Genomic DNA, 13,023 nt, shown 5'->3' on the forward strand with positions numbered 1-13,023 from the left:
ACACATCTTTTCACTCTGTGCACAGCCTGTCCCCTGGGAACCAGAAATCAAAGCAGTTGGGCCCACTCTGCCCCTTCCTTAGGTCCTGAGAACATCATTTCAAACAGACCCCCAGGATCAGGGGCTCATGGGCAAAGAAGTCTGTGAAGAAAAGCAGCTGGAAAGGGTTTGCAGAGAGCCGTTCAAGGCATGCCCAGGGCCCACGGCAGACGGCCTGGGAGAACCGCTCCCCGATCCTTCCGGGAAGCCCCCCAGCTCCCAGCCGCACGGCTCCTGGCTGCCAGCGCTGGGACAGACACAGACAGAGCAGGACTGGCAGCAGCTGGGGCTGGGAGCCTGCCGAGTCCCAGGCTGGAATGAGCGAGAAACCTGTCCAGCGATGAGATCAAGGAGATGGCACCCATGTCTCCCCAGGGAGCCCAGCTCCTCGTCCCAGGACATTCCAAACTCTGCGAACAAAACATGGGGTGGGAGGCCGGCCAACCTGGGCTGGTGCCAGGTGGCTCCCCCCCATCTCCTCCCATCCGTGGGCGGGGGTGGTGGTGGGGAGGGGGGAGCTGCCCAGCAGTGGGACCAGCTGGGAACAGAGCATGAGCTGCCGGGAAGGCTGCCCGCACAAGTCGCCCGGGGACGCAGCATCCAGACACCTGCCACGTTCCCTCGGCAGGCTGCCACGTGGGGCTCATCTGCCCCGTCTCTCTAAGCCGGGCCCCCCGGGAGGAGTGCTGCAGACCGGGGGAGCCTGCTCGAGCCCCTGAGCACAGCTCTTTGATTCAGCAAACACCTTCAAAGCCCTGGTCGCACTTAATCACCCCTGCAGGAAGCCAAGCCTGGCAGGTTTCCCCGTTTCTTCGGAAACGAGGGCCCAGAGTGGAATTTGCTTGAGACCACACAGTGTCTGAGAGGTGAATGCACGTTCTCACCCAGGACTGCTGCCTCCCACTCCAAATTCTTCCCTGCCACACTTCGTCCCAACAGCAAGAGGCCACCAAGACCCTGGGCCCAGCCTGCCGGATCAACCCCTAGTTCCAACAGCAGAGCCTCAAAGATCAACAAGTTCAATGTCTTGGTTCTATAATGAGGTCAACTGGGGTTTCAGAAGAAAAAAAAAAGACAAAGGTTTGCCCACGGTCAGAGAGCAACAGAGGTGAAGGTGAGATTCCGATGAGGATGGTCCTGGGTACCACGCCAGGCAGCAGGCAGGGTCCAAGGCTTGGAAGGCTGGGGAGTTGTGGGAAGGCCTCCTGGGAGAGGTGCTTTCCCCAATAGTTGGGTTCTCTGTGAAGCCCAGTCAAGTGATCCCAGGTGGAGACAGCAATAGATCAACCAAAGGAAAATCACAAAGAAGAATCAGAGGGTGAGCTGTACCGCCCCTGTGACCTTGGGATGGTCACTTCCCCTCTCCAGGCCTCAGTGGTCTCACGAATGAATACAAGGGGGCAAAGGGTGCTGGCTCCAATGGGATCACACAGTGACTCCGCTTTGCTCTGAAGACCAGCCTGGGGCTCCCAGATCCTGACCACACTCAGGAGCCCTCCAGTTCTAGTGGGGTGCCTGGGGAGGGCAGGGGTATCGGTGATCCCTGTCTTAGCTGGGACATGAGGCCTGAGGAGGGGCCAGGTAAAGCCTCAGAGACATGAAGAGTCCTGGCAGGAGCCAAGGAGCAATGAATGGACAGGGAATAGAAAGTATGGGTGTGGGTGGCTGGCGTCAGCTGCTTGGATGATGTTCCATAAATGATAGGAGACCAAGGGGATTAAGTAAGGCAGGGTCATGGTCAGGTTGACCACGGAGCTGGGGCCATTGGCCCACGGAAGGAGTCATCATACAGCTGTCCGTGGCCTTGAGGCTGCAGCAGAAGTCAAGAAGGCTCTGAGCAAGAATTAGAGATTGAGTTTTTCTTCTCTCCCCGTACGTACATCCTGGACTGTGGGCCCCTCGATGTCAAGAGGGGGGCTCTGGTGCCCAGGGCTGGCATCAGGAGGCAGGCCTGGCCTGCTGACTATGTGCAGGCCGTGAGGGAGCCTGGCCATCAGAGCCCTCTGCACGGAGGGGCCACCCCTGGGCTGATCTGGGTCAGGTTGACCGAGGGCACAACAGCCATCTGGTTCCCCCAGCTCCTCCCAGCAGCCCTTGATTGGGGCACAGAATGGCTTCCAGAAATCAGTGGTTCAAATAGCCACATCAAATTGGGGTAAAGTATGAGAGAAGACGGAGGTTTCAGGAGGAATTCATCCAACCTGAGCCAGCAAAGTCTCACTGAACACCTACAATGTCCGGGCTTGAGGCTGGTGTAGGGGGTGTCAGGTACCCAGAGATCCATGAGCCAGGTAGCCCCCAGGAACACTGAGCAGTGGCCCCTTGGCATGGGAAGGGTCAGTGCCTTGGCAGGAAGAGGAGCTGGGGGCAAGGAGAAGGGGCAGTGAGGCCAGGGGGCAGGAGTTGCTGGGGACCACAGGGGAGCATGGGATGTCCAGGTCTGCAAGTGAGTGGGAGACAGGGGAGAGGGCTGGGGGGCTGGGGAGGGGACCTCAGAGAGGGGAAGGGGCTCACCAGTCCAACCCAACCCTGGTGTAGGACCAGGACCCCGGAGCCCCCCTTCCCCCAGACCGCCCATCCCCTGCCAGGCTTCGGTGGGGATGCAGAAGCAGGGCTAGGGGCCATTTTCACCTTTTAAAAACCACAGACATCCACACCGGTCACCGGAGCCAAATTTCTGGGAGAGACAGAGGCCCTGTGAACGCTTCGCCTGACGTCAATCGGGGCTTCTCTTTTGTGTCTGCGGCTTCGACAGAAGGAGGCCAGATTAGGGGCCCGAGCTGAAAAGGCAAGAGAAGGACCAGAGGCCGGGGGCAGCCCCGGTCTTCTGACCTGTCCTCCTGGGCCCAGAAAGCTTGTGGGGGCGGTGGGGGGCCCTGCTGATGAGCAGTGCAGGGGTCACCTACTGGGCAAGTGTCAGGGCATCAGGCGTCAGCAGCAGCATTGGGACCCCTTACTGACCCCACCACTGAGCCCTAACATTCAAGCCTAATTTGTTGTCTGGGAGGCTCCGTGTCCCCAGAGGAGGTGGCACCATTGGCCACTAAGGGACCCTAGATGCCTCCTGTGCTACAGACCCTCACTCAGTGGGGTCCCAGGAAGAACTGTCCTTGCCCACCCCCCTTTCCTCCCCTGCCCAGGCCAGCCCCCCTCCCTGCCCTGCTCCAGGACAGAGCTTTTGAAGTGGTCCCCCCACAACTGCCCCACCCTCCTTCCTCTAATCCCCTTGACATAGCTGCCCAAGGTGTCCAATTTCTGGAGCTCACCTCCCCAACACTGAGCCTCCGAGACAGTGAAACTGAGGCCCAGAGAGGCCCGAGGGGCTGTGTGATACCCTCTGTGTCCTCGGGTCCAGCCCAGGCATTGGGGGTACATTTTGCTAAAAGAAAACAAAAGAGCCAGACTGGACACTCTCCCCAGCCACCCAAACTGGGTTCCAGCCTTCATTCTGCCTCTGGACCCTTTAAGAGGCTTCAGAAGTCAGGAAACAGCTCTGCAGGGGTGGGCACTGGGGGGAGGGAGATGGTGGGGAGGGGCCAGGGGTCACCCTTAACAGGTACCTGCCTCAGTCAACTCCACACCCAGGTCCAGCCCTCACACTGAGGGCCCAGTCTGATGCCAGTCCAAGCCTTGACCCCAAACCCAGAGTGACCCCAATACCCACCCTAGACTAATCCCAGCCATGACCCCAGACTGAGCCTGGCATCCAATCAAACCCCAACTCCACTCTCAGACTGGACTCCAACCTGAAATACAGGCTGACACCTGAGCCCAGCTCAGACTGAGCTTTGGGGGATTTAATCTCAATTCCAAATTAAACCTTGATCTTGACCCTGACCCCAAAAGTGAACCTTGTACCTGGTCCCAAGGCAGAGGACTGGCGTGGCATAAACAGCCCAGGAAAGACTCCAGGGAGACCAGGACGTGAGCCCCCACCTCCTCTGCTGCTGGGCTGGACAGCGGGTCCCTCTGAATGGTTGGGATCACTTATGGAGAAGGCATGGAGAAGGGAGAGGCAATACAGGACTTGCAGGAATGGTGGCCTGCCCTGGGGAGGGCCTGTTCCAGAAGGGACGATTCCCCCACGCATTGAGCCTTCCTCCACGGGGAACAGACCATACCCGGGGCCAGCTGGATCAGGGCCACTCTCGACAGAGGGTGCCTATGCATGGGGCTCCCAGTGTCTGGTCCTCATCTAATAACAGGATACACAGGGTTGGGGAGGAAGGAGTCCAAGTTCCCCGGGCTGGCTGGGTCCTGGGGGACCCCTTTCTCCTCACCAGGTGCCTCCTGGTCTCTGAATGTGGGAACCAGGGCCCCAGGGAGGCCCGCCTGAGCCCCCTTCTGCCTCACCCCAGTCCCTGGCCACTCTCCTCGCCTCGCTGTGAGAACGTGCGCTTGCAGCCGCCGGGAAAAGATCAGCACGAAGGAATGTGTTGTCCAGGCTCCAGCGGACAGGATGGGCCCGCCGGAGAGAGAGCAGGCGAGGAGAGGATGGGGAGATGGGAGCTGGGAAGGAAAACAGAGATGTGCCAGGCAGCAGGCCAGGCAGCGCCGGGCCAGCCATTGTTCCCAGAGCCACAGGTCAGGTGCATTGGGCCGGGGCCGAATCCCAGCCTCTGCTCAGCAGGGCCCCAGGCTTCCTAGGCCTGCCTGCCTCCCTCTGTCCCCAGACCCTGAGCTCCGAGGCCCAGCCCGGCCAAGGAAAGAGAAAGACTCGTCCTCTGTGCCCCCAACCAGCTTTATGGGCCTCTGTCTGTCTTTTGCCTCATCTCCCCTCTCAGGTCCACAGCCTCGCTCCACCCAGCCCTCTCTTGGGGGAGCTTCTGGTTTCAATGGCTCGATAAGCTAGTCCACAGGTAGGCTTTGAGAGCTGACAACGACTCGGCCTGTCCTCACTGTGGTCCCCAGGCTCAGAGCATCAACATCACCTGGAAACTTGTTAGAAATACAAATGACTGGGCCGCACCCCAGATCTATGAAATCCACAGCCTGTTTTTTTTAATAAGTCCCATAGGCCTATACTGCCCACTCAAGCTTGAGCACCACTGACTTCAGAGTGTGACCTTGCTTAAGTCCACAAATGTTGACAGAAATGATACGTAACCAGATGAATGAACAAGAGAGTGGAGTGAGTCTCAAGAGGCCTGGTCTTATCCCCAGGCTTGAGTCAAATGATTCCTTTTTGCCCAGCTGGTGTCTGAGAGAACTGCAGACTGGAAGAAGAGAGGATGGGGACTCCCTCTGAGACGGAGTGGGCTCTGAAGCAACATTACCTGCAGAAAGCCCATCCAGAGGCCCTGGGGCCTGGGACTTGGGAGATGCAAAGGGGAGCCAGAGTTGATGGGAAGAAGGGGTCCAGCAGGTCCATGGGACTCAGCATCAGGAACCTGGGACCTGGGAACCAAGCAAGAGGGCAGAGCTGGGAACATCCAACAGCAGGCAAGAGAGTCCTCGGCATACAGCTGGGGTCCAAGTCTCTCATGCAAGGAAGAATTGATAAGAGGGGCCCTGGGAGCAAAGTTGAGCCTCTGTTTTTAGAACTAAGACACAAGGTTGGACATTGAACTTGGCTCCTTCTGAAATGCCCTAACCGAGGGCACATCCGGCCCCAGAGTTTGTGGCAGAGTTGAGCCTGCCCGTGGAGTCTAGGGACTCTAGCTGTCAGGAGGGGACAGGGAGATAAGATCCCTGTAACTTGGTAAGATCCCTGCTAACTTGTCCCCAAATCTGGTCTTGGAGTTGGATATATGCTGAAGTTGGGATTGCCCTTTCCAGAACTTCACACAAACTGGATGAGCGAAATCCTCCCGGCTTCCCAACTGCCTGGGTCTTGCCCAAACTTGGTCACAGTTGACCGAATCATGACTCATATTTTCAGAAGAAATTAGTGAGACAAACAAGGTCTGTCCCTACCTCCTTCTTCTGTCCACCTGCCAGCTCTTCTCCATTCAGCACCAAGGAAGAGCAGGCGATTCATGTGACCAGATCTCCACTTGCTTGACACCAGAGAACCTCCACGGCCAGCTTCCTCCAACGTTGACCATTTCCCACTCAACATGAAAAAAGAAGCATCCTTAGCCACAGCCACCATCTCTGCTGGGTCCCTTCTCCAGGGGATCTTCCTGATCCGAGGATTGAACCTGGGTCTCCAGCATGGCAGGCAGATTCCTTACTGTCTGAAACATCAGAGAAGACCAAGAAGCCCAGAGATGCCCTCAAAATCTGCATGGCCCAGAGCATGTCCCGCTTGTCCTAGGAAAGATTTCATGGAGAAAAAAGGCACTAATATCAAATAAGCGTGGGAAACACTGCATACCGGTGTATGCGTGTACTCGCTCAGTCATGTCCGACTCTGTGACTTCATGGACTGCAGCCCGCCAGGCTCCTCTGTTCATGGAACTTTCCAGGCAAGAATACTGGAATGGATTGCCATTTCCTCCTCCAGGGGATCTTCCCAACCCAGGGATCGAACCGCATCTCTTGCATCTCCTGAATTGACAGGTGAATTCTTTACCACTGAGCCACCTGGGAAGCCCCTTCTTAGTAGATCAAAATAGACTAAGGTTCTGAGAAGTCCCACGAGAGAGAAGTCTGTCTGACTTATCAAATCCAGTGTCTCTCCAGTTTATCGGGTCCAGAACCTTTTTTTCTCTCCCAAAAGAACATTCTGTGGAGCATTACTTGGGAACCACCCAAAATGCAAAGCGACGCTTCCCACTGCCATCTTGACACAGAGGAACTTCTTTCTGGAATTCCTGGGGGGCGAAAGCAGAAGCTGGGGGTGGGGGGAGAGGGGGCTTCTGATTAAAAGACCCCAAGACAGAGAGAGCAGGGATCCTGGAGGTCTGCAGGGGCAGATGGTGGGGCACTGGGACCTTGCAGTGGCAGGAGGCTCTAGGGTCTCCCCCTCCCAGCTACTAGCTGAACCCCAGCTTGCCCATCTGTAACTGGGGCATTTTTGAGACCTAAATAACATACTGCGTGGGCATCCCTGTCTCCGCCTCCAGAAGGCCCCACCTCCAGAGCCACTGACCCCAGAAAAGAGGTCAAAGAACAGAAGCCGCAGGAAGAGGGGGCAAGCTTAGCCGAGAGGGGAGGTTGGCCATCTGCTGCATCAGAAAAGAAAACCATGGCTAATCTGGAAAAGCCAGCCTGCAAGGGAGTGACCGCATCTCCCAGCATCCTCTGGGGCAGGTACAGTCTCATCGTTTGGTTGGACACAAATCAAAGACCAACCCACCTGCCTCCCTGTCCTGCCCAGCAGAGCCCCCTGTTCTGTCTCCTTGTTCCTCTGCATCCTCCAGGGCCTGAGACGACCTCCCAACCCCCACCTGTGAGCTTTTGAGGCTCCTGTCTTCTTAGGGGCAGAGGGGAGGAAAATTCTGCTATAGCTCCCTCCCTCCCGCCTAGACTTTTGGCTGCCTTCTGAAGCCGGACAATACAGGGAAATGTTTGCACCCAAACAACTCTGCTGCTTCAGGAACTGCCTGACCCTGCCCAGGAAAGCAAAATTCTCCAGCTCCACCCTGCGGCCCCCTCGGTCTGGGGATCAGAAACCAGCAGAGAGGTTATTACCAGAGCAGAGGGGGTCACGGGCATCCCCAAGGTGGCGAGAGGAGAGTTCAGGGGTCACCTCCCTCTAAAGACGGGAGCTTTTTCCTTCCTGCCCAAATCAGAAAGGGAGCTCTGGGGCGGGATGGGAGTGGGAGGGGGGTGGGTGGCGGGTGGGATAGAGGCTGGAAGGGGCGGGGTATATGTATACGGGAGTGGGGGTGTATGTATACATATAGCTGATTCACGTGGTTGTCCAGAAGAAACTAACACAACTATGTAAAGCAAGTATATTCCAATAAAAAGAAAATATAAAAAAAATAGTCAAATTTTAAAAAAAAAGAAAAAAAGAAAGGGACCTCTGTCCCCGACTGCAGGATACACAAAAGCCAGATTGTCAATATTTATCTGGAGAGTCCAGGCTCTGGATTAATCTGGCCTAAAAGATAATACAAATAGCACTTTGATGTGACTTCAGAAATGTATTAATTCATTCAACAAGCATGTGCTTGTTGGGTTCTGGGCCAAGCCCCAGGCTGGGCACTGGGGATCTGGGGTAGATCACCCCCGACTCTGCCCTGGAGAGGCCCACCGTCTAGGAAGAGAGAGAGGGAGGCCCCCCAGAATGCAATAAGATGGCAGGTGGGGGCCTGCTCCGTCCCAGCTGAAATTCCTCCTGAGAAAAGCCAGAATGGTGTCCGCTCAAATGAGGGCTCGAGGGACTGGCGAACGCGGGGGGTGGGACGGGCTAGGGAGGGCCACACGCACCCGTGGCCGTGGCCACCAGCTCAGGAAGCCAAGGGGTCAGGGCAGGGTGCGAAAGCAGAGGTCTCTGTCCGCAGTGTCTGATAAAACCCTGGAGGCACCTCCCCTCCAGAAAGCCCTTCCCATCCGGTCTGATTCTCCCCTCGCCCTGAGGAGCAGAACACCAGGTACAAGTCAACAAACATGCAAAGCAACAAGTAGATAAAGCAGATTGCAATCTCCTGTGTGGCTGGCCCAGATGCGTCTGCACGGGACACCGCCACGGGGTGACCCCCGCCCCAGTGGGGAAGTAGCAATTCCTGCCCACAGACCTGCAGGGCTCATCAGTTTCCTGTTTCCAGTACCGGGTGCATGGGGCAAAAAGAAGATGTCAGTGACCCCGGGCTCCCACCTGCCCCCCCCGACCCCCACCCCTCGTGTGCAGCCTGCCTTTGAGGAAGCCCAGGCCGAGATGGAAGGAGGCAGGAAGACGGAGGGGCCGGCCGCCTGCCTGGGGCAGCTCAGGTCAAGACAGCCAGTCTGCCTGTCGCAGCCCCTCGCGCCCACCTCCCCCCTCGGGCCAGAGACTGTGTGTTTTTGTCTTTCTTGGGAGGGGGGAGGGGTGCGGCTCAGAGCCCTGAGTGATGAGTTAAGTGACAATGAATTTGCGCCACATGGAGCCCTGGGCTTAAGGGGAAAGTGTTTTGGTGAAACGCAGCTGGGATTTCATCAGCCCCAACCCCCCAGACAGTACAAAAATAGTCCGGGCCAGGCCGGCTCTGACCCACAGGCCTGGCCCAATTTCACCGCCCCCTGTCCTGGAGAGAGGCTCCGAGTGGCCTCTTTCCCTGAATCTGGGTTTCGTAATCTCGCCTTGTTGTTTTGGTCGCCTGTTTGTGGACTGGCCTGGTTTGTCTTGTCTGGAGGATTCGGCTCCCTCACAAATTCCCTGCTGCTTGGCCCTGCAGAGAGAGGGAGGGGGTGAGGCAGGAAGATCCTCCCTCTCTCTGTCGGGGACCAGGCCCACACTGGGGACTAATCACAGGGCGCTCTGTGACCTGGGGAGTGTGGGTGGATGGGGGACCCTGGACACAAGGACGAGAGGCAGGTTTCACTCCAGCAAGAACTGGAGGGGCCTTGTCAACCTCTCAAGCCCAACCCCATTCCTCGGAGGGGAAAACTGAGGCCAGAAGCAGGAAGCGAGTGAGCTGAAGTGCCAGAAGCCGTTAACAGCATCACCAGGGTTCTCTCCACGTACCTGGCACCAAGGGCCTGCCGGGCACCCGGGAGTCCCCCAGAGGGTGCGTGGATTGCGAGTGGTCAAAGCCCTTCATCCCAAACCTCAGCTCAGAGGAAGGAAACAGAGAGGGAGCTGGGGGCAGAACAAGGAGGCGGGCAGGTCCCCCAGCGCCCTGAGCATCTGTATCTCCTTTCCCCCAGGTGTGAATGGTGAGAGCTGCTCCTCCCACCAGGGCTGGGAGCAGCTCCCAGGGGAGAGAGACACACCTGCAGTGAGGCCAGGGGATATTGGGATGGGGGGGCAAGACAGGGACACCCCCAAGTGAGACGGTAGAGACAGAGCCTCAGCATCCCTCAGACCAGCCGCTGGGGGCTGCTGACCAGACGGAGCAGAGTCGCAGGTGGGAACCTGGGCTCCACCTGGATGCCTGGACCAGGGCTGAACCCTGCCATCCTGGGGGTCAAGCCGAGGGTCCTGAGTGATTGAGGCTGCAGGGTCACAGCGGTCCGAGGCCACTTTGAGAACCAATCTCCTATCCCGAGCGCCGAGGCTAAGACAGACCCAGTCCTGGGCACCAGGACGGACACAGAGCCGGTGGTCAGGGCATTGGAAACTTGACAAGTGGCGGCAGAAGGAACCTGGTTTCTGGGATTCCCCTCATGGTCCAGTGGCTAAGACATTGCTCTCCCAACACAGGAGGCCAGGGTTTGATCCCTGGTCAGGGAACAGGATCCCGCATGCTGCAACCAAGTGTTTACATGCCTCAACTAAAAAAGCCTGCATGGCTCAACAAAGATCTGGCACAGTCTAATAAATTAAATTTAAAAAAAAAAGGGACCTGGGTTCAGGCTGACCTGGGCTCTCCCCCAAGTTAACATAAGGGATGCCAAAGTGCAGCACCCCAGGGTTTGGCGATGAGGGGCCAGGAGGGGCCACTGGAAGTCCACCTTGCGAGCGGGGGAAAGCTGGATCGGTTAGGGGTCCAGCAGCCTGAGCCCACCTCCCTTTCTTGCCATGCGCTCAGCCTGTTCAGAGGCAGAGGAGCTGCTGTCCAGGCTCAAGCAGCAGCTTGCTCCTCAGACCACAGGGTGGGACTCGCATGGGTCCTTCCTTCCTTCCTTCCTCGGTCTCCCCACGCAGGGTCTGGCCAGAACACCTCAAACGCACACAGGAAGCAGGGTCTGGGCACGCTGACCCCCACCACTGCCCCCTGCCCCAAGGACTCGGGAACCCAGCGTGTCCAAAATCCCTGCCGGCCTGGTTCTCTCCCCTCCCGCACCTCCAGAGCGTTTCCGCTCCTTTCTCTCCCATTGTTTTCCTTCTTGGCCCTCGGCCAGTCCCCAAAGGCCAGGCTAAGGCCTGTTGAAGCCAGCCCAGCTAGGGAATGGGGGGGGGGGGTGTGTCGGGCTGGAGCTCTGGGATGCCTGGCCCAACCCCAGGAGTCTGGGGGCTTGAGGGAGGTGTCTCCCCAGCCCTCTTGGTAGGGGTGGGAATTGGGAGCTTAGTGAGGGGTAGGGGGTCAGACAGGCCTTGATTTGAATCGCTTGTCAGTTATGTGGAGAAGGGATTTGCCTTCTCTGAGCCTCAGTTTCTCCGTCTGTAAAATGGGAGTGAGGATAACAGCCTGCTGCCAAAGTTGTGGCGATTAAGTGAAGTATTACATTATGGTCCGTGTCCTCACCGCAGTACCTGGAACAAAGGAGGTACCCAGTGAGGACGGCTGCCGTGTCCACGCCCAAACAGGGCAAAGGGCTCCAGGTGGGAGAGGTTGTTAGAAAGTATCAATGGAACAAGGCAGGTCAGTCTGGGCTGTCCAGCAATGACACCCCTGGCCCCAGAAAGTCCTCTCCTTCTCTCTGCTTTTTCCTCTGGCAGGTCAGATGGTGGCAGAGGCGGACTGAGGGAAGCCTCCCCACATGCACACACAGATGCACATCCATGGAGACCCCTAACCCGCAGCCCTGGAAGCTCCGGGTGACCCTCCAGACAGTGGCCCCCCATCGGGAGCAGGGGTACCCCGAGGACGCTGGCCACAGAGCAGGTCGGCTCAGGGCTGACCCTCACAGCCCCAGCAGCCTGATATTCCCGCCTTCTAGAAGAATCAGGGGAACCAGCTCCCACCCTCGAAAAGACTTGTCTCTGAGTCTGGAAGGCTTGACAAGGCCGGGGACCACCCTTGCATGCCTGACACCTCATCTGAAGGCCTGGGGCAGTTCTGGGGAACAGGCCGCTGTAAATCAGCTGGTCTGCTTCTCCTTCTGGGCTGGGCATGGCCGCAGCCCTTCTCCAGGCCTCAGAGACCCTAAGGCCCCACCCTCCCCCCAAGTTCCTTTCTACACCCGCTCTCTGTCTCCCCCACCCATCCCACTTGCAGAGCAGCAGTGAGAGTGGGGAAGGACACAGACTTGGACGGCAAACCACCAGGCTTGGATCCCACCTCTGCCATCCAATGGCTGAGTGGACCTTAAGCCTCGGGCTCCCCATCTGTAAAATGGATTAGTAATAACAACAATACCTCATCCCAGGGAGGCTGGAATGAGTTAATACCAGGAAAGGCCTCAGGGCGGTATCTGGCCCAGGGTGAACACTCAATAAATGCTAACCCTCATTATTTTTTATTTGTGTCTCTGTCTTGCATGTTTGTTGACTCAAATTTTCCGTGGGTAAGGAGGTGCGGAAGAAGGCTTGAAGTTCTGTGGTCTAAACTGCCCGCTGCTCCCAGGGCCTCCGGGCTGGAGGCTACGTACGGCTATAAAGGATTCCTTTCAATTGGGGCCAGTGATGCTCTGATAAAGCTTGACCACAGGATGCCGAATCGGCAGGCTGTGGGCTCACACCCCAGGCCTCAAAGGCTAGGCCAGCACCAGAGCTGAGGCCATTCAGGGCGGGGAGGCGGCAAAGCCCTCAGTCCTAGGGCACAGGCTGCCAACACTTCTCTGCGTTCCCAGCGCGTCTCTCCCCTGCTTCCCCCTGCCACCTTCCATGCCAAATATCTGGCCTCCACCCATGACTGTGCCTCATGTCATAGGTGGCTGAGTCTCAGAATCCTAGATGCCTGGAGTCACAGGGTTGGAGTATAGTGATGGAAAAGTATCTAACACAGCTTTGAACTCTTGGTGAGAACAGCCTCCGCCATCTTCCTGATGGTAAGCAGCCCTGCCAGCTTGGATCCCCTCCTGTGATGGGGAGCTCACTACCACAATCCCATGAGAATCCCATCTGCTTTCATTCCTTAGGGTACCACATCCCCAGTGAGGTCAGAAGCGTCATGCCCCACACTGAGGAGGAACAGTCCAGGCCACCGCTGGGCAGTTCCCACGGCTGGAAGGTTTCCTCCAACCCAGACCTGCCTTCCTCCCCTCACAGCCCCATGCCAGGTCTCTGCCCCACAAGCCCCTCACGCCAAGGTGGTCTTTCCTGCAGACTGGCGCCAATGCCCTCCGGCC

The sequence above is a fragment of the Cervus elaphus genome, chromosome 10 (assembly GCF_910594005.1).
Source record: "Cervus elaphus chromosome 10, mCerEla1.1, whole genome shotgun sequence".
NCBI lineage: Eukaryota > Metazoa > Chordata > Mammalia > Artiodactyla > Cervidae > Cervus > Cervus elaphus.